A 25173-nucleotide genomic window follows, 5' to 3' on the forward strand; every position below is an offset into this window, starting at 1 on the left:
CCAGGAGTGACCAGTGGCTGCTCTTACTTGTGAATATGAGCTTGTAATGATTTAATTGTACTCTATGGATCCCCTGTTGAAATGCTTCTTCATGTCACTAGGTGAAATCAAACCTGCTCACTGCTTCAGTGAGCCATCCTACAGGGACAGACTGTATGAATGCATACTGGGGCTCTACATGGCAGTAACATTGATGCTTTGTAACAGTGATGCTTAACACAATGTATATTTTACATATCAACCCATGTAACACACATATGTATGTCTTTATCACAGAATGATCTTTGTATGTAATGCATGTTCTCTCCCCCCCCCCACAGTTCTGGGGATCAAACAAAGAACTTTGTGCATGCTAAGCAAGCACTTAAGTATTTTACCGCTGAGTTACACCCTCAGATCCACTGTGATATTTTCTGTTCGGTTCTCTTTCACTTACTTAATATACATCAGAATCCATAAGTTGATTTTATGACTAACTAGTGGTCATTGTTCACAGTTTGAAAAAAAAAAAAAGTTTTCTCATAGAACTGCCATGCTGAACTTTGTAGAGTCATGGTTATGTATACCATCCTAACTAGATCATCATAGTTGTTTGACACTATGCTTTTAGAATGTATCAACGTCCAATATTCTAACAGGAGAAGTACACATATAAGAAGTGTGCAATTCCATGAGATTTCACAAATTGAACACACAGGTAACAAGGACTCAGAATGAGAAATCTGATGACACCTCACACATCACATGACCCCTCCCCAGGGCTTTCTTGTCAAGAATAACACAATCCTGGGTTCTAAGAGTGTAGATTAAGTTTTCTTAGGTTTGTTTATTTATGTACTTTATATAATTCATATGTACCTGGCTTCTTTTGTTCACATTACATTTGTGAGATTCACCTATATTTTTGTAAGCAACAGATTGCTTCTGTATAATACTCTATTAAATATGTGTACCACAGATTATCTGTTCATTTGTTTTTGATAGACATTGGAGTAGTTCAAGTTTTGGCCTAGTGCTGCTATAATAGTCTAATGCGTGTCTTTGATTAATACATGGAATTGGTTGTAGATACCTAGGAGAGGAATTGCTGGGTCACAGGGCATGAGTCTTATTCAGTTTTATTACAGAGAGCCGAACAATTTTCTAAACTATCCTGCCAGTGGGCTAGTTAAAGTTTTTAGGATATGATTCTTGTTTTATTATGAGATACCCAAAGTTCAGGACTGAAGCAGGTTACCAAAGTCATTGAACTAATGTATCACAGAGTTAAAACTAAAACTAGACTCCAGAGTCCAAAATTGATACATTTTATTGTTTTGTTTTTTCTCTCTGTTCCTCCTTACACTTGCAAAGGCCTTTGAAGGGCTTCATTGGTTCTTTCTCCATCTTCTCCCAAGTTTCTCACACAGGCAGACACACAAATACAGGCATTTATACACATAGACAAACACACATAGAGACACACACACACATGCTGTCACTGACGAGATACATACTTACACTTTCACAGATACAAACACACAGAAAGGTATTGACACAGTCAGATGCACATAGACATACATAGACCCAGATACAGATAGGAACAACACACAGATGTGTATACACATGCACACATATACACATAGCTGTGGACAGAGACACTTGCAGACACACCTGGAGACACATAAACACATGCACAAACACATGTCAAGATGAGCACAAAGAACTATAATCAGAGTATAACCAAGCTACTTGGTTAATGTCATATTTTTAAACTTTCTACAAGAGAATGAGCTCCTTGATTGTACATTTGTGTGACTCATGATTTCTTACTAAGTACTTGTCTGTATACTTAATATGAAAATCATTTCACTTTTATAACTTTTAAATATCTGAAGAAAAATACTTCTGCTCCACTTTGACAAAATGTCCTGAGTTTAATAAGCAGCCTGATATCCATCTTCATTTTTTTAGAGCATCTCCTGGACATGCTTGTGTCCACTTAATTCAGGAAAATACGATGGGTTTCAAGGGTCTTCCTCCCACTGAAGATTCTTTTTCGTTAAGATTCTGCTCAATTATTGAGAAAATATGTTTTTGCAAAAAATTGAAATGCAGACCCTATGATTTCAGGAAAAAAAAATCTTAGTTTTATTTTTCTATGTTGGATAACAAATTATCATAAATCTATCAGACACATCTTAGCTAGGTCTTCTCAGGTTTCACAGGGTGTGATCAAAGTGACCACCAGGTTTTAGGTGGAGCTTCGGCCCTTTTCTAAGTTTAATTTTTTTTTTTTTGGCATAATTCAGTTTCTGGTAGTTTAAGACTCATCTGAGCTTTCTTGCTGGCTCTCTGTTTGGCCACTTACTCATTTCCCACAGGTCACTCCCAGCTCCTGTCATATTACCTCCTGGCAGCCATGTGAAAACTTTCCAAAGCCAACAGGAAAGTCAATCTCTCCCTTGCTCTCTCTTTTATTGGTTCTCTTTAGTTAAACATAACAATAGTAATCATTTGACTAATTATCAAAGCATGGAATATTCTTTGTTCTAATTCAGTCCCCAGCCCTCTCCATCCCTTCCTCTTCTCCCTCCCCCTTTCTCTTCCCTCTACTCTGCTTGCTTTGGTATGACAAGTCAGATCTTGTATAAAATCATGACATCACAGCTATGACCTCCTATCACCTTTGGCACATGGTGTAGATTTTTCAAGTGAGGAATTATCCCACCACTTTTGTTATTTTCACTGGTTAGAAGCAAGTTCTAGCTCCTACTGATACTCAAATTGTGAGATCAAGGAATCTGTGAGCGTGTGGCTTGGGGTCATCTTAGAATTCTCTTTACCAGAATTGGCTTTGGAATTTTCTTCTTTGTGGTATTTCTAATGAGGTGTTATAATTGCTGTTACGTATTTTACTAAATTGCTACTCACAGGATAAATGATTCTAGAAGCAGCATACAGTACAACTCACAGATAACATATATCAAACTTCAGAATACACACATACTCACTTATTAGCGTATTATTTTTGTTTCACGTCTTGGCATTGGACTGGAGTCAGCCATGGTTCAGCCTATTCACTTGATACCTTGACACCAAATGTCTTTATAGTGTGGATATTTTACAACCTGAGATTCCTTCCTAAGAGATTTTATATCACCTTACTCTCACCTCCAATAGAAATAAGAAAAGACTCCAAAGATCAAAGGTGGTGCTGACGTCTTTTGAAAAGCAGCACACATTTTTCAAAACCCTCTGAAAGATAGCCGATTCTTTCTAAGATCAAACCTTCAAGATAATACGAAATGTAGTTCTTTCTGGACTGTTATGAAATTTGGTTGGAAATTCATCTGAAACTATTAATGGGTATAAATGTCCTTCCTTATCCATGGTGTGGTGGGCAGAGCATGGATAGGATGCACTGTGCTTTCTGGGAAATGTGCCAAGCTGGGGCTTAAGGGGGCCACTAGGAGGACTTTTCTTGCTTGGCTCCTTGACAAATGGCATGCCTGCTTAACCGAGACTAGGTGCAATATGGTTGGTGCCCTTTAACAAAATCATAATTGAAGACAAAAGACAAAAGGGATAGGTAGTGGACGTGCTTAGTGGGATAATGGAGCTTGTAGATGAGGTGAGATGGCAAATTAGCACATTTTATCCAGAAAGGCTGAGCAGTAGTTAGGAGTTAATACCAAATCATGAAAATGATTGCAGCAAAAGCTATCCAAATCTTTCTTCCTGAAACTAGGTGCTTAGAAGTCCAATATAAAGTGTTTTACTTTTGGATATGGACAGCTTGAGCAAGAAACCTTGCTTTGTTACCTACCAACTATTCTGATTTTGACTGAGTTACTTAATCTTATAAGTCACTGCTTCCTTATCATTGAAGAGGATTAAATGGCACACTTAAAGAGTTTACTACAGTATTTGGCCCTGATAAAGACAATACTGGGACATAAGCAGATGAACCTCAAGCTGCAAAGATGACAAACTTGTGGATCTCTTCAAGCATCTCAGTCCTAATGGGGTTAGGGGAGCCCCACACAAGCAAACGAGGAATGACAAAGCATTCTGCCAAGTTCTGGAAGCATGGCAAGGAATTTCAGCCTTTGGGAGAGGTCAGAAATAATCAAATAGGTGCTTGTTTGCTCTCTCTGTCTCTTGTACCCTGTGTCTGTGGAAGGAATTTCTTTATTTGATCTGTGTCTTTTTAATTCTGCATCAAATATTATTAAAATCCATTTTTGCTTTAACCTTTCTACCCATGAAAAAATGTCCACATGGAAGCAAAGGTGGTGAGGGTTTGCTACTGTGATGCTCATGAGCTAATGAAGGTCAAGCTGACTAAATCCCTGAGAGGAGACAGCAAAGCTGGGACCGGAAATGATGTCTGGCATAATGTAATGGTCAGTCTTTCTTTCTTTCTTTCTTTTTTTTTTCCTGGAATCAATTTTTCAAGACAATGAAAGGATGATGATAATGAGTATTCTAGAAGTTAAATCATTGGACTATGAATGCAATCCACTGCCTGCCTTCATTCATTCATGAATATTTATAGTACTGAGTTCTTGGCCAAACCAGAATTTTCACAGTCTCAGGGGACAAATGTTAGGGGAAAAAAATACTACCTTGTTTTTGCTTCTGCTTTTCGTTTCTGTTACTCACCGTCAAGAATAGTTTCGAGTATTTCAATGTAATAGGAGGATAGGGAGATTGATTCTATCTTTTCTGTACATCTGAGCAGAGCATTGCTATAGGTACGTGTGAGATGGCACAAAAGGCCTTTTTTCAGGCTTATCTATATAGCTTAAGCAATTAATAATTACTTTATATTAATTACTAATGCTTCTAAGTAGCATTTTCTTAGCCTGCAAGCTTTTAAAGGCCTCCCAAGACATACAATTCCTGTTGGAAACATCAAATTGGAATAGGCAGGTGAACTGGGTTTTGTTTTGATGTTTTATCTTGTCAGATAAGTTGACTACACTGTCTTACATGGGAATGACACTTTAAATAGGCCTATAAAAACAGTGAAGAAAGGGAAGATTATGGGCACACAGGAAAAATCAACAACACAACATAAAGGCCAAAATAGCTGTGTGGTCCCTGTGAATGGTAAAATCATGGCATAATTTTTTTTCATTTAATATTTTATAAAAGACATGAGAACTCAGAAAGACCTATTGAGGATAACTGGTAGTACTCTACTAAAATGAGAGAAATTCCTTTAAAGGCCTAGGTTCCACCAATAATATTTTACTATTTCTGTTGTCCTAACCTCATGTCTTATTGTGTATTCCCTCTGCTGCTGTGGTTTGAATGCATGGTTACTGCACTTTCAAAATAAGATTCAATACAGTCAAGGAAAGGGACAGGGCCACGGGAGGACGGGGTGAGGAGGCAGAGTGAACGGAAGAGAAAGGACAAACACTGGGGAATGATACTGGCCAGATTATATTGTTGCATTTTTTGCATGTACAAATATGTAACCACAAATCCCACCATTATGTAAATCTTTAATGCTCAAATAAAAAATATGGGGGAAATTAGCAAAAAAAAAAAATTATATCTTGGAACCCAAGGCCAATGTGATAGTACTGTTTGTCTTTTATGAGATGATTAATTTATGAAAGCAGGGTCTTATGAATGGATTTGAAAAATTATGGGCTGGTGGGAATCCTCTAGGTCATTTTTTACCCTTCCACTTTTGCCATGTGAGTGTGCAGCAATAAGGTGCCATCTTGCAAAGAGAGACTGGGCCTTCACTGAATACCACATCTGCTCATGCCTTGATCTTGGACTTTTCCTAGCTTTCATAACCATGAGAAATAAATGCCTATAATTCATAAATTACTTAGTCTCGGCTACTTTTTACATAGGTACTCAAAAGGACTAAGACACTATCTCTTCTCAAATTTACACTCACCCATAAAAAAAACATTTTTTTTTATTCTTTAGCGGCTGTAAATTGTTCAATGCAGAATTACATTCTAGACTCCCTTGAGTGACCCTTAAGTGATTTCATACCATTCTGAAGGATTCATTGTGAACTTCACCATGGCCAACATTGCCAAGTCTTTCTATGACCTTAGTTAGTACCATCAGCCTGGATGGCGAGAAGGTAGATTTTAACACCTTCTAAGGCTCAGCAGTGCTCATTGAAAACGTGGCCTTGCTCTGAGGCACTACCACCCAGGACTTCAGCCGACTCAGTGAGAGCTTCAATGCCACCTTCCCAGGCACATGGGGGTTGTTGGCTTCCCTTGCCACCAATCTGGACATCAGGAGAACTGTCAAAATGAGGGGATCCTGAACAGTCCTAAGTATGTCCCACTCGGGAGTGGACACCAGCCCACCTTTACTCCTGTCCAAAGTGTGAGGTGAATAGGCAGAAGGAGCATCCTGTCTTTGCCTACCTGAAGGACACACTCCTCTATCCTTTTGATGACCTGTTTTCCCTCATGACCAATCCCGAGATCATCATGTGGAGTCCAGTGCTCTGCTCAGATATGTCCTGGAACTTCGAGGGTTGGAGGGCAGCTCTTCCAAGGCTACAAGGTAGGATGGTTTCCTACCATCCGCATCGAGCGCCTCCTCAGAGTTATCATGTTACATGAGCTGCTCAGCACATGGATCTCCTGCTCCTTCCATTCCCAAGTATTCTTCCACAGGATGCAGGGTGCCCTCAGGAGCCCCTGCTGGACAGAAGCTTTCCCTCCACATCACCCCTTCATTAAGAACCCTGCCTCTCCCATCTGCCTCTTTCCTTCCTCTTTGAGCCCTCTGGATACCAACTTGGAGCTCTAAGAAGGGCCTAGAACCATCCTGCCAGATGAGGCCAATAAAGGTCAGATGTAGAAATGGCAAAAAAAAAAAAAAAAAAGCAGAATTATATTCTATCTTAGAATATAATTTATTGACGCTAATTTATTCGCTCTCATTTTCTAACTTCCCAATGTGCCTTTATTCTCATGAACTCTTCAGAAAATAGATACCTTAAAAATATTAAAATACAGGGGAATATTCATTGCCAGTTTAAAAAGCAACTTGTATGTATCAATTTGAGAGTCTGATTATCAAGTTAATGTATTATTTAACTGTTACTATGCTCACTATAAATCATTAACAAAATATAAAGCCTAGCTAGAGAGAAATAAGGCTGATATTTGAGGAGGAGATTCTTACCTGAAATTTCAAAGCATGGAACCTATGATTTTGAAAGTCAGTAAAATTATTTTAATTATTATATTGAACGAAGACAATGTGTTGTAAATAATCATGGGACAATTTCATTCTCATCTCCTACTTGAAGTTAATTTCTTGGTCCTAGTATTTCTTTGGTTCTTAGATAAAGAAAAACCTTTCTGAAAATAGGTAATATGAGATCATAGAGTAATTAAAGTGTTCAGAATATGTAATATTCAAAATGTTCAACTTATTTTAATATTAAAATTTCAGCCTTTCCCAACTCAGGCTGATTGCTGGTGGAGAGCCTCAAGTTGTAGACTGGGACATGGACATGGCTGGATTCTCAAATAGACAGTACTCTATTTCTCCCCCAGTTCCATGGGCCTACTGCTGTCTCTGACTCTTCTTTGATGGAGCATAGTTAGGTAAAGTAGGAGAGAGTTGAGCAGAATAGCTTTTACTTGACTGTTAATCTGTTGGATTGACACCACTATCTTTCAGTCTAGTGGACATTGGACATTAACTCTTTCTTAAAATTTGTTGTTTTTAGGTATATATAACAATAGGGTGTATTTTGACAAAATTTATACACATGAAGTGCAACCCATTACAATGTTGATACCATTCTTGTGTGTTGTACATGATATGGAATTGTACCGGTAGTGTATTCACATAAGACCATAGGAAAGTTATGTCCAGTTCATTCTACTACCTCTTCTAGTTCCATCCCTCTCCCTTCCTTTTATTCCCTTTTGTCCTATTCAATGAATTTCTCTATTTCCCCTCCCTATTCTCTCTTGTTATGGGTTAGCATTCACATATCAGAGAGAACATTCAAACTTTGGTTTTGGGGGATGAGCTTATTTCACTTAGTATGATATTCTCCAGTTTACATCCATTTACTACCAAATGCCACGATTTCATTTTTCTTTAAGGCTGAGTAATATTCCATTTTCTTTATCCATTCATCTGATGTTGAATGGCACCTAGATTGGTTCCATAGCTTGGCTGTTGTAAATTAAGCTGCTATAAACATCGATGTGGTTGAGTCACTGCAGTATGCTGATTTTTATGTCCTTTGGGTATAAACCGAGGAGAGGGATAACTGGGTCAAATGGTGGTTCCATTCCAAGTTTTCTAAGGAATCTCCATACTGCTGTCCATATTGGTGGCACCAATTTACAATCGCACCAGCAATGTACAAGTGAACTTTTCCCTCTACATCCTTGCCAACGTTTACTGTTACTTGTATTCTTGATAATTGCCATTCTGACTGGAGTGACATAGAATCTCAGTGTAATTTCAGTTTGCATTTGTTCAGTTGCTAGAGAAGTTGAACATTTTTTCATATATTATTTTGACCATATGTATTTCTTCTGTGAAGTTCCTGTTCAGTTGTTTTGCTCATTTATTGATTGGGTTATTTGTTTGTTTATTTGTTTTGGTGTTATGGTTTTTGAGTCCTTTGTATGTCCTAGAGATTAATGCTTTATCTGAGGTGCAAGTGGTAAAGATTTTCTCCCATTCTGTAGGCGATCTGTTCATGTTCTTGATTATTTCCTTTGCTGTGAAGAAACTTTTTAATTTGATGCCATCCATTTACTGATTCTTGATTTGACATTAACTCTATGGTGGCTTTTATGAGTCCTTTGCTGATTCACCAATGCCCTCTCACTATCCCCTAACTTTGCCTTAGTGAGAGCGGTAGTCTCCTCCTCCACACAATTACTCCTTCCTCAGCCCCTTATGCATCTGGAAAAACATCTAGAATTTCAGATTCCATTGGTAAGCTGTGTACTCCTACTGTCAGCTCTCCTGTACAAGGATCCAAAATATCTTCCAGGTTTTCATATTAATTTTTTCTCTCAAATGAGATCAAGATTTGCTCAGGAGATTTTTCAGATGAGATTTAGACACCATCCTCCTGGATCTACTCTAGTCTCCCATCTCAACTCTACCTTTGCTCACTATAAATCATTAACAAAATCTAAAGCATAGCCAGAGATATATATATATATATATATAAGGATCAGGATTTTCTTACCTATGGGGGTGGGAACAGTAAAAGTCATAATCCACAGAGGGTTCTCACAAAAATCCTCATCCAATAATCTTTCTGAAGTCTCTCTTTTTAAAAATACCTTTATTTTATTTATTTTTATGTGGTGCTAAGGATCATACCCAGGGCCTCACACATGCTAGTCAAGCACTGTACCACTGAGCCACAACCCTGGCCCCTGAAGTCTCTCTTTTAAGCCTAGGATCAGCATATGACATCATCCATCACTTGCCTTAAGAGTTGGACTCACAACTCTGTCCAAAACAATTCTCAGGATCCTCCTCTAATCCATTTGTGCCTGTCACATGTAAAAATCATGAGCAACTACTTATGATCAGTCCCATTGCCAATTTACAACATTTTAGAATGCATAATTCACTGTGTCTTTATTCCTTAACCAAAATTTCCATTTCAAAATTCTGATATTCATATAATATCATGTGAGGTATAGTTTAGGTGGTGATTGTTATGAACACATATAAAGCATTCTTCCTTTTTTCCTTCAATACACGTTTGAGTAATAAAGCTATATAACATCATAATGTCTGAAATGTGCATTTCTATGAAGGTAGGGATAGGATATTGAAAAGAGGACACACAGACAAATACTGTTATTTCAGAGAAAAGAGATTGGTGACTATGTGCAGGTGAATAGGGTGTCTTTTAAGGGAAGTTTGTGAGGATCTGTGGGTAAGGGGCATTTATAGAAGTCATTCAGAACATCTGAGTGATCTAATCTACATTGTGGTATAAAACACACAAAAAATATATGTAATCACATCTGGAAAATTATGTGTAATGTGCCGTGGAAGTTTCTTGTACATTTATCGTTCTTCTTCCCTTGAGAGATGGGAAGAAATTTCTCGATCCGGTCCAGTGAGGTTTCCTCATCTTCATCTTCGGTGGGTTCCACTCAGCTGGACTGCGCTAGCATATGTGTGACCTTGTATCAGGGCTCTTATTACATTTGTAGACTATTCTTAGTCTCTGCTAATGAGATCGCTTGGAGTTCGCTTGAGTATCACATCTTAATCACTTGATTTCTGCAGACGTTTCCTTTCTCCAAATAAACTCTTCAAAATGCCTGCTGCTCTGCGCTCATTAACCTGGGGATGGCTTCCCTAACTCCAATTTGAAAATTCTCTCCAACATCTGATACTTCTGTTCTGAATGGGATTCTCCAAGCAGTAATAAGAGGAGGAGGATGTGAGACATTTTCCAGTGTGGAAAAAATGTCACTAAATTTCCCAATGCAAGGGGATTTTCCCCTTTATGTAGAAGTACAGATTTCATTCTCTTAATGTGTAGCCTAATTATGATCCATCTCCAACCCCACCATCTGCTCAATTCCTACTTCTTTGTTTCATGTTCAAAAAGATGTAAGTGACTTAAATATTTTAAATATTTGCTAATAAACAAATGAGCGAGTGAATGAGGAGATGAATATATATCAGCTAGGATATCTTATTTTTTGTTTTGTTTTGGTTTTCTTATGATATTTTTTGCTTCTCTTAGTTCACAATTGATTTGATATGGTGATGAAGATAGCAGTTCTCATTCAAACAAACCCAATATAAGATTAGAAATGAATGGCAGCTTAAAATTCTACAACACTTTTCCATCTGCTGTTGGTCATTTGATAGATGACCTATATTTCTAAAAGGTGCCACTTTGATAGATTGCATTGACCATTTTCTGAATGCACGAATGTTGTAATGCAGGCCCAGAGAGTATCAGCCCTTCTTTCCACCTTTGCTAAATCTCACATGCCAAGAAAGGTATTTTCTTTATAAGTATGCTTTAAGCTCTAATAGTGCTATTTTTAAATACTGTCGGGTTTTGAATAATAAATCCTAAATTATTTTTTATTCACATGGAACAAAAAAGTACGTAATTCCAAAATTGATAAACTAAAAATACAGGCACAAATAACTGAAACTTTTGATGTTGAAATTATCCTGAAAAATTTTGAGCATACTTAAAAATGAGCTTAATAGTCATTTGCTAGAAGAACTTTGCAGATTATCAGGAATGTCTTTTATCACCAACTCAAAAGGGGAGAGCCTAATGTCAGAGAATGATGACAAAGATCTCATGTTTCCCTGTTGCCCCTCAAAATCCCAGAGTATTTTACAGGTTGCCAATGTGTTCTGTTATGATGGCTCAGTATTAAATTGTGGCCTTCATCAAGGGACTTCACTTCATGAAGTGTGATGCACTGCCATGTCCTATCTTTAGCTTCAGTGAACTCCTTCAGAACACTTTAAGGTTTGGTTCTTTATCAGGATTTGAAACAAATGAGGGAGGAACACTACACTTGATGTAAAACAATCAATGCTCAAAAAGACATAACTAGGAGAATCAGCATTGTTTTGATTAATCTCTTCTTTTCTAGAAGAGGTCCCTGAAGTAGAAAGACAGTCTAGAAATTAGTTTCTTAGAAAAGTAAATTCTTGCCCCCGAGGTGCTGATGGATATAAAATTGGGATTTGAACCATTATTAGCTCTGTTGCCGGAAAGATTTTAGTCACTTTCAACAATGGAATATGCTGAAATCCCCAACATTTCAGTGTCTACTACGTGGGTTCTGGTTTGGATACTGCAGAGAATTGTATTGCAGTAGGAAAGAACTGGAACAGCTTTGGATAGAAAGGAGGAAAAGACAAAAGATAAATAAAGGAAAGGAAGGAAAGGGTAAGGAAAGGAAGCATAGGAACAGAAAGAGAATGAAAGGGAAGGGAAGGAGATATGTCACCAGGTAGGGCAAACTTGGGGAAAAGTTAGAGAAGGTACAACTCACCATAAGGATTAGGAAGAGAAACAAACTAGCAGAGAGGGTAATATTTTCAAAAGGCTATGAATAGCTGGGGGAGTGGAGGTGATCCCTTGACTTAAATACTCTGGCAGGCATATGGAGCTTGGTGGTGGGAAGCTCAAGAGCAGATAATATTGAGACAGCTGCACTGGTAGATGGCAGATGGCAATTTTTTGGTTTCTTTCACCACCACCACCACCCCCATTTATAATCCCTAAGTAAACCTTTTTGACTCTACTTCCAAAACCAATTCTAAATTTTTACTTCTCTCTATTCCAAATGTCAAGACATTTCTCATCTGTGTTGCTGACCAACTGTTGCTCCCCTCATCAGTTCTTACACCTGACCAGAATGACGTTTTAAAAGTCTAACCCAGACCTTATTATTTTCCAGTGAAAAGTTGGTCATGATATTCTTATGGCAAAAAGAATGGAGAAATTGGTTTCTCTGGCTCACAAGGTGTATCTCTAAAGAGGGTTGAATAGTTGCTCTATGAAAGTCTACATTCTAGCCCCTGGAACCTGGAATAAGGGTTTATTTGGTAAAAGGGACTTTTCATACAAAATTAAGTAGAATATCTGGAGAGGAGATCATTTGGGTAATCTAGGTTGGCCCTAATAGATTATTAAGTATCCCTTTGTAAGAGACATACAAGGGAGATAGGAGAAGAGAAGAAGGCCATTTGAAGTTGGATGCCGGTATTTGAGTCAAGCCATGGAACACCACAAGGCTTCGTATTTGGAAAAGTCAAGGGAGAATTCTTTCCTAGATCCTTTAATGGGGAGTACAGCCCTGCCAGTATCTGAACTTTCGTCCTCTGGCTTTCAAACTTGTAAAAAAAAAATCTTTTTTTTTTTTTTTTTTTCGGTATACCATGTTTGCTGTAATTTGTTATGGAAGCCACAGGAACTAATACCTCTTCTAGCTATATTTACCTTTTTGCTTTAGTACTTCATTTCTAACAGACTATCTTTCTTTTTATTTCTTTCTTTCTTTTTCTTTTTCTTTTTTTTTTCTTTAATACTGGGAGTTGAACTTGTGCACTCAACCACTGAGCCACATCCCTAGGCTATTTCATATTTTATAGAGAGACAGGGTCTCACTGAGTTGCTTAGTGCCTTGCTGTTGCTGAGGCTGGCTTTGAACATGCTATCCTCCTGCCTCAGCCTCCAAAGCCATTGGGACTATAGGTATTTGCCACTGTCCCTAGCAGACTACCCTATTTTTAACCTTTTTTTATTATTTAAGTTCAACATACTGTTTCAAGTTGGAGTCTTTAAATGATTCTGTCTTCCCAGATCATTTTTTTCCCTCTTTTTGGTACCAGGGATTAACACCTGGGGCACTTAACCACTGAGCCACATCCCCAATCCTTTTACATTTTATTTAGAGATAGGGTCTTGCTTAGTTGCTTAGGACCTCACTAAGTTACTGAGGCTGGATTTGAACTTGTGATCCTCCTACATCAGCCTCCCATGTTTCTGGAATTGTAGGCATGTACCACTATGCCTAGTTCCCAGATCATTTTTTAAAAAACATTTTATTTTTATGTGGTGCTAAGGATTGAACCCAGTGCCTCAGGCATGACAGGCGAGCGTGCTACCACTTGAGTAACATCCCCAGCCCCCACCCCAGATCATTTTTCTTCCAGGTAATTTTATTTCTGAATTCATTCTTATCATTCTTGAAGTTATATGTACCTTTTACTGAAGGATCTCTCCAGACCAATCAAGTTAAAGTTTCCTCTTAGTGATTCCCTTTCTCTTCACTCTTTTTTCATCTCAATACTTACATCTATTTGGTCTTTCCTTGTTTACTATTTGTCCTCCCAAAATTAGGCTTCATGCAGTGGGAGAATCTGTAGTGATTAGAACAATCTCTGATATTTAGTAACCATTAATTTAATGTTGAATGAGATGCATATGAGGAACTCTGGAGATAGTGTAAAATGTTAAAGATCTAGAAATTTGAGGAAAAACCCAGGTATTCAGTAGTGGAGGAAACACAGAAAACCTGTGGTTTCAGTTATATTATTGTAAGAAGACCTAGATCATGGAAAAGAAAATGAAATGAATCCCATAATAGATCTATAATAAATACGAAAGTGTGATCTTGGAACCAGATTAGTCCCATTTTCCAAAGTAATGTAGATGTAAAATATTAGCTTTTGGAGCATATGATCAGAACTAAAGCTGAATCCATGATGGAATGAGATGAGTATGAGAGTCAGGTTAGATAAAATGGCCAGGCTTTGTTCTGCCAGCAGGACAAAGCCAGAGGTCAGTGTTAACTGAAGAGAGGGGCTAAGGAAGATGGGGGGAAAGTCACAGACAAGGTGAAACAAAGACTATATAACTCTCAACTGCTTTGGCAAACAGGAGCCTTGACTTTTGGATAATCTAGACAAAACCAATTTCTGTTGGCTTCCATTTAAGAGAATAGATGCTTCCTAAAGTGACCAGCTGTTGCTTAGGTTTAAGTTGGAATGCAATGACATCATTTAACCCTGTGAGCTTTCAACAGTGCAATCTATGTCCCATGGTAGATGGACATAGAGCTATGAGGAATATGCAGGGTCATCATCCTGGATGATGGCTTTATTTAAATTTTTGTATTTTGCCCACCTTATCAGAAATCTAAGGAGCTTTATGGCAATGTACTCTTCCAACTCAAAAAAGGGGAAATGTATACCATCTGAGGCTAATGAATATCATCAGAGAATAAATAAGCCAGGAAGACTACACATGATGGGACTGGGAGTTCTTATAAACTATTTTGTTGGAAGTAACATCCTGGTGAATTTTCCACAGGTTGGGGAGCATTCTAGTGCTGCATCCTTGGGGACCTTTTGTGACTCTCTTATTGCATCAGTGTAATGATAACAGCCAGAGACACATGGCAATCGCATTCTGAGGTTCACAGCCCTTTTAGAATTCCCAGAGACAGAGTCTGTTGAATCACCTCTCACAGGGTACAGTTTGACTCCTAGAGATGTTTTTAGCGTTTTTGTTTCCTCCAACTTTCCCCTGGCTTCCCTGTTGTTATTGTTGGGCGTTTTGAAAATGAAAAACAATGTCGTTGGAGAAAAGGTCTACAGTGTGTTTGTGTCCATGAGAATAAACATGGAATCACTAGATATAATGCATGGTGACTCATGCTTTGTGTCATTTATCTTCACTTGTGAGGAGAGGTGGGATAAGTCACTCATGACTGTGCCAGTCCTGATCCATCCTTTATCACTACACTCATGAAGACAAATGCCACATTCAAAGGTTCACAGCTATCATGTCCTTTCAGACCAGAGATTCTGATCAGAGAGAGCAGAAGGTTGACCTGGTGCTGTTACTTAAAAATCGAGAACACTTTGCACATACCATCTTCTACCCCACAAACCTTGATCTTCTATTTCAAATTAACACATGACTAGATAGAGATGAGACCACTGGATAGCACTTATAATTTCATCTATGTCTATAGATGCTCACTTCATTTTAATTTTAAAATATCTAGTTCCTAGTAAATACCAAGCATTCAGCTCTGCAGTGGCAATGTACTGATTAATAGGAGAGTGTTCTAGTCATCACAGTGATAAGTGGTATAATGAAGAGAATGCTGTGGGAAAAGAAATACGTGGTTAATTTTTTTCTGTGAGCAAGTCAGATGTGATATGAAAGGAGAAAGTCCGAATAGAACTGTTGAAAAATGATATTATTTGAGCTGATATATTAGAGAAAATAGTATGGACACCTTAGCTTTCTGCAATAAATAGATGGTGGTACTATTGGATTTTTAAAATAATGGAAGAGCAAATGAAATGCTTTCTCTTTTCTGAGCTTCTGGACCTTGCTACAGGTAATTAAAAGATAATTTTTTCATAATTTAGTAACTGAATGCATTTATTCTGGTTTTGCTTTCAATTATCTTTCTATGAATTGAAACACTTTAGAAATTAAACTATCCTTTGAAATCAAAGTATTTCCTTTTCCCTTGGTTGCTACATAAAAGTTCACATAAGCAGAAGTAAACTGAAATATTTCTACAAGTTAGAGAAAGTTGATTGACAAACTAGGCATTTCTAAAGAAATTTAGTTTGAACCATAACAAACTTATATGTGTGTGTGTGTTATGTGTGTATTTATTTATTTATTACTTAAAAAATGTAATTTTATAAGTTTGTCTCTAATCAGCAATGTGGTTTGAATGATTTGTGTATTTCAAATTCAGGGTGTTTTCAGTTTTGCCCCCTTATCTATAAACGTATTTCATCAAATAAGCTATTTCATTTATTATTCAAGAAACATTTGTTGAACACATACTACATTGCAGTCTCTGGGCACATCAAATATATTGCATATCCTGATGGGACATATTGCCTAATGAGGAAGAAAGACACATGAGCAGGCAAGAGCAGTAGATGAATGCTCAATAAATATTCTTTCTCTTCTTCTCACATTAGAAGAACCATGGGTTATGTTAAGGAACACAAAGGTGTAAATTCCTACAAATTTAGAGAATCTTGGAAGGATTCATGGCATAAGTACCTCCTTCCCTCTTTTAACATGTTCATCTTGAAAGATGATGTAAAGAACAATAAAGGGTTGCAGAATGAAGAGGGACAGGGGTGGTTTTATCTTATGTACAATAGCTACATAAGGACTCTCCAAGAAGGTATAATTTAGGAGAATCTTAGATGAAGTGAAGAAGGAAAGTACACAGGTTATTTGGATGAAAGATAGCACTATTGTCATGAAACCTATGCATAGCTATAGGCCCATCTGGGTGAAGAATATTCCAGGCAGAAACATCCGTCTAGTGTAAGGTGCCTGAGGAAGGTTGGTGTGTTGGAGAAACATCAAGGGGTAGTATGATCAAAATAGAGTAAAAGCAGTATGTTCAGAGAATGATATCAGAGAAGTGGTTGGAGGAAGAACAAAAATATGCATGGTCTCATAGGACACTAAAAGTACTATGGATTACTTTGAGTGATACGAGTAGCCTGGGAACATTGAACAGAAGAAAAATATAATCTGACTTGTTTTGAAAGGATCCCACCACAGTTTGGAGAAAAGATTGAAGAGAAGCAAGGATAGAAGCAAGGAGAAAGATACTGGACCAGGCTATGATATAGTCCAACTATCCAAAGAAAAAATTCAGGAGGTAGTAATGGAGCTATATAGACATGACCAGAATCTTTATATTTGGAATTTCCATTGTGCATTTGTTAAGTATAAAGTTGATAAGGTGTAGGGATGATAGGATGTAAAGGTGAGACAAATGAGATTGGAAAAAAGTTACAAGGGCGATTTTGACCTGTGTTCTTAGGAGAATGGTCCCCCAAATAGTGTTTAGTACATGATAGGAGATTAAAATGTGTCTGTTGAAGTGCTCAGGAATGAATTAGCCAAATTATATTGTTATATTGTGTGCATGTATGAATATATGACAATGAATCCCATCATTATGTACAGCTATAATGCACCAATAAAATATGTGGAAATCATTCTCTTATACAAGTGAATAAACGGAATTGTAGAAAATGTCTTTGTCAGCATGTAATTGAGTTGGAATCAAGAGGTTTTTTTTTTTTTTTTTTTTTTTTTTTTGTGGAGAGGTTAATTTTCAATTCTTCCAAGTACATAAGCAGTTATGTACCTGTCTACAAGCCTGCTGGACTTTGAATCTGTCAGTACTCAATTTGTAGATGGTCATCATATCTCCCTAGAGAATAAGTATAGATGAAGAAGAGGTAGAACCAGCAATAGAGGTGGAGCAGAGCAGACACTCTGCTGAAGGAGGCAAAATATTAGAGTAGTTCCCAGGAACCAAGTGGAAGGCGCTTTTCAGAAAGTTCAGAAAGCTACTGTGTGAGATGCTCCTAAGTTTTGCCTAAAATGAGAATTGAGAATTAGTTGCTTGATTTAGCCATGAATATAATTCTTTCACTGTCGCCTTTTCTTTGTAACCTCTATGCATACTGTTACCTATGGCCTTCCCGGATATTCTTTTGAATCCCAGGCTCATCAAATTGTAACTTATATTTCACATGTGGCACTGAAAGGTAGTTAAATTTTTTTGAGACTATGAGATTGGGAGAACATTTTTATAGGTTTGAGTTAGGTTTTAAAGCTATTGACAGAAAATCAATAGATACTCTCTAAAATATATTTTAATCATATTTAGTTTTACTTGATTAATAATTATTCACCCATAATGCATTGAGGTTTGAAAAGCACTTCATTTTCATATTTTATATCCCAGTAGAACCACTTACCTTGCTAAAATACCAAACTTTGATGCTTGTACCCTTAGACTGTCCCTGTCTCCAGTACCTTCTTCCTGCAACCAACTACAGATCCACATTTCACCCTTCCTCATTCTTTAAAGATTTTTAACACATACTTCTTGTCTTCTCCAGTCCCACTCCTGATAGAATTCTTGGTGATTTCGGTATCCACTTCCATCTCTTGATCCTGATTACAGATTGTGTGGGATCCTTCCATCTGCTGTTGCTCAGGATTTCCCCTATGTAACGTCTGCAACAACAGTATTTTTAAGCTCGGGGATATAAAATTCTGTAACAGGGGGAAGTAAAGAATATTTCTTTTATTTCATTACGCTTTGCAAAATCCAGATTCTGTCTTCTTGTGTCCCTTTGCTCAAAGTTCTAGGTGGCCTTCAATCTTAGATTTTAATTTTTTATCCTGCTAGTGATCCCAGAGTAGGGGGAGGGGAGGAAAAAGGAAAGATTATATATTAAGTATCTCTCTTCCTTTTGTATGTGGGGAAAAAAAAATCCCAAATGGAGTTTCCAGCAGATGCCTATGTCAAACTCAGAACATCTCATCTGACTTTAATAATTGAGTATTCTGTTTAATTATTTCCTATTCCTCTTTATAAAACAGTGTTTGATTTGGTCTTATGAGGTAGTTCTGATTAGGACATGGGATCAGAAATAAAATGTACTTTCATAAGGTCATGAATCTAATAAGTAAGAACCAAGTGTAGACTCCAGATCTTTTGACTTCAAATGCATTTTTTTATTGGCATTAAAAAATGCATTGTTCAAAATGGCCAGTGGTTAAAATAGCTGCCTTGGCTTCCTTCCCAGAACGGTGTTAAAATACAGTGGTGATTCAATAAATATTGTCACCAGTGGTGTCTGTGGTGGTGGTGGTGGTGGCGGTGGTGGCAGATCAAGAAGTGTGCTGAATTATTCTAATGGATACTTTTTTTTTTTTTTTAGATTGGCAAAGACATTGCCTATTTGCAGCACAGAGACCCCAATGGAGAGCTAGGTGGGTGATGATTCATGCTAAATCGTTCCCACAATATGCTGAACACTACAACAGCAGCTAATGTGAAGTGGCTCATTATACACTGTCAAATCCGATAACAACAACGACTGGCTTTGCTAGCATGAGCAATTTGTGGGAAGTCCAGCCACTGCAAACCACTACTGAACTTCAAAAGATAAGCTGTAATATAGCAAGAAAAACATATCCACTGAGTCATATTTGCAAATTTCTTTTGTGTGTCTCTTTGCCAATTTAGAAATTGCTTTCATGTTCCCAGCTTGACTCCAGAAATGACTCTCCTTGGGATTTACTTCTCTTGTGCCTCTTCCTCCAGTCATTTCTATGGGCCCAAGATTCTATAAGGCTACTGGAGCACATGGACACAACTGGAAATGTCATTATTTTATGGGACTATTCCTGAAGCTCCCTTCTTCGCCCACCCTCCACCAACCAGCAGATGCCATACACATATACCCATTTACCTTGGGCTGTAGAACAGTATCCTTGGTGGTAATATTACCTACAGGAAAATAAGATCCAGTAGGCAGCAGGCAAGAATGACTCTTTGCCTGATGATTTATGATTATGTGTCTTTTTGTATCCATTAAATGGTAATCTCCTTGAAAGTTCTGCATTTCCATATTTACATTTACCTATCTAGTGCCTATGAGCCATAGTTGGCCCTCCCTATTAATGTGTTCCCTTCCTGAAAGTCCACCCTTGGGGAAGGAATTTGGATTAATCTTCTTGCCTTTCCTGTCCCTAGCAGAGTGCCTGACACATAGTAGGTGGAAAATGACATGTCTGTTCAATGAACTAATGAAGATATGAATGACTATCAATCCGATGGTTCTCCGAGGCTAAATTAAAGGCTAAGTGAACGATTTCCCAACCATCAGAGACAGAAAAGTAATGGCTTCAAATCTTTTTTCTTCAGGCCACAAGGAATAATGCCCTAAAAAAGTGGCTGTTTATTTTGGAAGGCAAGAACGAATCTGAAGCTATTTTCTTTATTTTTATATTCAAATGCCTATAAAACAGAAAAGCACCGGAGACCTATTCATTGCTCACAAATGATCTATGGGGTAATAATGTGCTTGCTTTTCCAGCTGTGCTGCACTTTGGTGCTATCTTGGGTTTAATTGAAAATATGCTGTGACCTTGGTTTTGTTCACTGGGCAAAAGGGGTTATAATTGGCATGAAGCCTCTAAAGAACTCCCTTTTAAACGAATGTCATTTTGCTAATTTGGGGTTCGCCTGAGGGAAGTAATTTGTGAAGTCCTGTAAAAACAAGATGCATTTTAATCGCATGCCATTCACAAGAAGTTAATGCTTTAAAAAAAAAATCAGCCTTTTAGTTTTCAATACCTATTTGTTGAATCCTAAATGCTATCAGTATGATAATAGTATTGTCCCTAACAGTCTCATGTTTCATCATAATTAAATAAACAGCTTGTGAATTGCAGTCCAAAAAATGTCTGTGTTCCACTCTTAACTTAAGGGGTTTCCATAGAAACCGCAGGCAGCAAGTTTAACTGACATTTATCGGACTTGAGGCTATATGCAGCATTGATATCTCTCTGTTTTTCTCTCTGTCACTTTGTATATGTGTCTTCTTTTCTTTCTTTAACCTTCCCAAACCTCATCCCCCTCAGCAAATCCTCTACCTCCTCCTCTATTTCCTCCTCCTCCTTTTTCTCTTATTAGCATTGAGGAAGTAATTTGGACTCAGTTAGATTTAACAAATGCAATAATACTAAAATGGGGCCTGATACTTAAGTGTAATTGTGTTATTGGCTGGAAATGTTTTTCCTCAAAAATAAAAGAATTGGGAGTGAAGTATACCAAGGTAGCACATGTTGGTAAGAAGGAACCTTTCACTGCCAGTTGAAAGTTTGCCTTCTACATATTAGGGCCACCTTTGTCCCCAGGTATGGCTTTTCCTTGATTTATTCAGCACAGAATGATATTCCTCCTCAGCCCTAGTGTTCAGACTTGAGCATAGCATCTTCATTCTGGTCATGTTCCAGAAGTATGAAGAAACTGATTTAGGAAAGACAAAATATACTATGTAGATAGTACCTACTGTGCACCAGGATTTTTGCTGGATACATTCACTTAGCTTGTCTTAATCCTTCACACTTCACAGCCAGGTATTATATAGAAGAAAATCAATCTGAAGCTGCTGGTCTACCCCAGGCTGGCTCTGAATCCTGGAGAAGGTTTAAATGTTCTTTCTTGGTTTCTCCAAGGCAAAGTGAATGTGAGTACTTCTAAGCAATGGGTTTTGTTAAGATTGAAGATGGTACTGCAGCTAGAACATCACAGTAGTAGTATTTCTCTTGTGCCTTTAGAAATGAGTTGTTGAAAGAATAAGTCATTGATCCGAAGCATTCAGAGCTAGTAGAAAGCAATCTATATAGCACCATGGTTAAAGCTGGGGAAGGGAGGCAGCAGGGAGGGTTAGACAGACCCAGGCTCAGTTACAATCTGAGTGATTTGAGGTAAGTGACAAACTCAGCATCTGGTTTCTCATCTGTATACCAGAATAATGGCTTTTACTCCATGAGTTTATGAGGAATAAATAAACTTGTATATGCAAGTTACTCAGAGTCTCTACCACATAGAAAGCACACTGTTTTTTTTTTATTTTTTCCTCTGTGTCTCCCACAAATTCCCCACATTTCTGATTTTCTATTACTATGGAATCAGAGTAAAATAAAATCAGTCTTCCAACTCTATCTAATACCCATAGTTGAAAATTATTTGAAAATTCACAAACTCTCTCAAGTTTTCCAGAGAGCAATGAGAAAGTGATAACATCATACCCATTGTATAGGTTACAAAAAATAGAACTTGGGAGTTGCTAATGACGAGATCTCAATACAGCGAGTGTGGAGGCTGAGCTTACCTGATTCCCCAGGGTCCTTTTCATAATTAAAATTCTCAAGTTCGTTATTCTTAATCTGGGTCCTCTGTTTACCAGTTTAAGGAATTAACTCATCTTTCTAAAACACGGGAGAGGAACACTAGTGGGCAAGAAGAGAAGCAGGCAAGGAGAGGTTGTTCCAAAATCTCTCCTCACAGGGCTGTGTTCAGATCCTTCTCCCAGGATCCAAAGGAACATGTGGAAAGGAAGTGCTCAGTCCCAGGGGTAGATGAGATATTGACTTTGCAGCAATATACCCAAGTGTTGCTGCTTGGAGAAAAGAGGTGGTGTGGAGAGAAAAATATCAAAAAGAATCCAGGAGTAAGTCAGAGATGTTGTTGAATACCTAGTGAATCAGAAAAGAAAGTGATGGAGTTTAGCTAGGACAAGACTCTGAGAAGCTATAACTGCTGGTGAGAGTGATTTTTCCACATAGATGCACACTCTTCACTGGTGTACGTGTGCACACACAAACACATACACACAAACAGGATTAATAAGAATGAATGTCTCTTTAAAATTTAACCCCTTTTCAACTTCAAGGAGCTCATATTGGAGATAAAATATGGCTCCACTTTTTTCTGTCCAGGGGCCTATTCTTACCTCATTAGGGCATTTATTCTCTATTGTTTTTGAAAAAACCATTTTAATCCACTTTGTCTGCTTTGTGTTAGTTTAGTTAAAGCTAAATAATAGAATGCATAGAGTCACCCTAGCCAACCATACAGACCCAGCAGTATGTCATAACATGTAGTAAGCATGAACACCACAGGAAGCCACTCTTTTGCCCAGGATTCCTCACATATGTTATGTGACACATGGCGTCACTTCCACATCAGCGAAGCTTACTTCCTTTATTATTTCTTAGATGATGGTTAATTATAAGTAGATAGCCCAATATTTTTCTTCCATTCCCAAACAGGTCATCTTTCTTGGCAACCTTGAGGTTGAAAGGAGTAGATCAGAAAAAGATGTTCTTGTGCTGAAGGAAAAGTTCAAATTTGTTTCATCGAGTGACTGTTAGAAAACGTTTCAGGCTATGTAAGCCCTATTATCCATGAGAATTACTCTGAACTTCAGTGTGAAAGCACCCCATAGACAATACATACACAAGCTCTCATAGAATCATCTAATAAAACTTTGTTTACAAAAAGAAATGTTGAGCTAGATTTTGCCTGTAGACCAGAGTTTCCCAAACACTGATCCCAGAGTTTTGTTTACATCCCCATCCCACGTCTAGCTTCTGTTGGCATGGTACTTACAGCTTGAAAAGCAGGAATGGAAAGTGTAGGAGTGACAGCCTTACCACAATTTACCCTTGTTTTATAGAGTTTACTTTTTTCCCAAGTGTTTTCAACATTAACCTTTATCTCTCTCCTATGCCTTTGGCATACAAAGGACACATATTCTGTCTTCACTTGACAGAATGGTGTAGTACATTTAAGTGACTTACATTATTGTCACCCTGCAACTGTAATTAATATCCCTATTGGAATCAGGCTGTCAATCTTGTGCTTTTTCAGTTGAATTGTTCTTTATAAAATGTATCCTTTAGAGAATAAAGACAGATGGTGGGAGAAGAAACCCAAAAGGAATCTTCATCATTCAAACCAAGGAAAAAGTAGGTTAAGTACTAATGGCCTAAATAGGGGCATATTCAGGTTTCCCTGTTTCTCATCACTTTAACATACCTTGAGGGACCAAGTTCCTTATTGCTTTTCATATATATGTCTCATTTTGCCCCCATGGAATATTTTTGCAAATTATACCTTGTAGGCAAAATGAATACAGGAACATACAGGGAGTTTTTACTTTGCATAGTACTATGTTAACTGGTTTGTTAATATTGGAACAGCAGTCATCATTTTGCAAGGTTTCACGGTAACTAGAGCAAATACAGAAACTGCAAAAAGATGACTTTTTCCAATATGCATGACCTATGGTTAACATGGCACCAAGCAAAATGAGGACTGCCTTATGTAAATAAATAAGAATCCAATTTCCAAATGTCTGCATTTGCTGAATAATTTCCTCTTTTGTAGTCATTAGGGGGAAACAAAGAAATCTCTGATTCCAGTCATTTCCATTATCTGACATGTCATCACCAAGGCTTCCTCATTATGCAATGCGAATAGTGTTGAGGTTACTTGAAACCAGTTTCCAGTTCCAATTAGGAGGCCATCCCTGCTATCTGCATTCTGATTAAATGACGTTGCCTGGAAATCACAGAAAGAGTCTACTCTGTTTCCTCCCCTTGCTCAGATCTCATAAACACAGACTCAATTAAAGAGAGTTTCCTTATCAGTTTTTTGTGGGTCATTTTGGTGAATTTATTAAACTCTTAAGTCATGCTGAAAACTGGAAGGCGGTGGGTCTGAGATAGTCAGCAGGAGCCAGGGTTAGATATGCAAGACTTGCTCCTGTGCTTTAGGACCTGTAAAATAAACAGAAGTCGGGGCAGCCAATGAGTTTCACAGAGTGAAAATTCTGTAGTAGAGCTCTAAAAAACATGATGCATATCTGCCTATGTTTTAGGCTAAATCAGAGCCTTATCTATACATTCATTATTTTAGAACTTATTTATTGAGATGTTTTATTTGTTCATTTGTTCCTATCCATATTGTACACATCAGCAGCCTTCTTTTTCTTGAATATGTTCTTCAATGTCCTTTTCCCTTTCAACAAAAAGAAAAATCAAGTCCCCACAATTAATCATTTGCCTTAACATAGGATCCAACTCTTTTGTTTGTTTTTTTCTCAATGTGATATTATTTTACTTTCCCAGCAACCTATCCCACTACATTTCAGCATACATTCCTGGTAGAAGTCAGCTTGCACCTCCTTCTGCCTCCTGCTGATGTTCACTTCCTGTGGTCCCCAGCTCCTGCCTATTTTCAAACAGTT

At 37.7% G+C, this 25173-nt stretch overlaps 1 protein-coding gene and 1 pseudogene across 14 annotated transcripts in view; both read left to right on the plus strand.

The window, feature by feature from the left end:
- Lrrc4c (leucine rich repeat containing 4C) overlaps positions 1-25173 on the plus strand; it is a 1114683-nt gene that overhangs the window by 1071116 nt on the left and 18394 nt on the right. For 9 of the 14 annotated variants that reach the window (XM_078046210.1, XM_078046209.1, XM_078046213.1 and 6 more), the window contains one exon: positions 19288-19339. The exons of 3 other annotated variants lie outside the window; for them this stretch is intronic. The gene's annotated coding sequence lies outside the window, so the exon portion shown is untranslated. 2 more of the 14 variants (XM_078046218.1, XM_040284483.2) reach the window with 2 other exon arrangements.
- LOC101977242 (glutathione peroxidase 2 pseudogene) lies at positions 6040-6599 on the plus strand (annotated as a pseudogene).

This window comes from Ictidomys tridecemlineatus, chromosome 4 (genome assembly GCF_052094955.1).
Source record: "Ictidomys tridecemlineatus isolate mIctTri1 chromosome 4, mIctTri1.hap1, whole genome shotgun sequence".
NCBI classification, from domain to species: Eukaryota; Metazoa; Chordata; class Mammalia; order Rodentia; family Sciuridae; genus Ictidomys; species Ictidomys tridecemlineatus.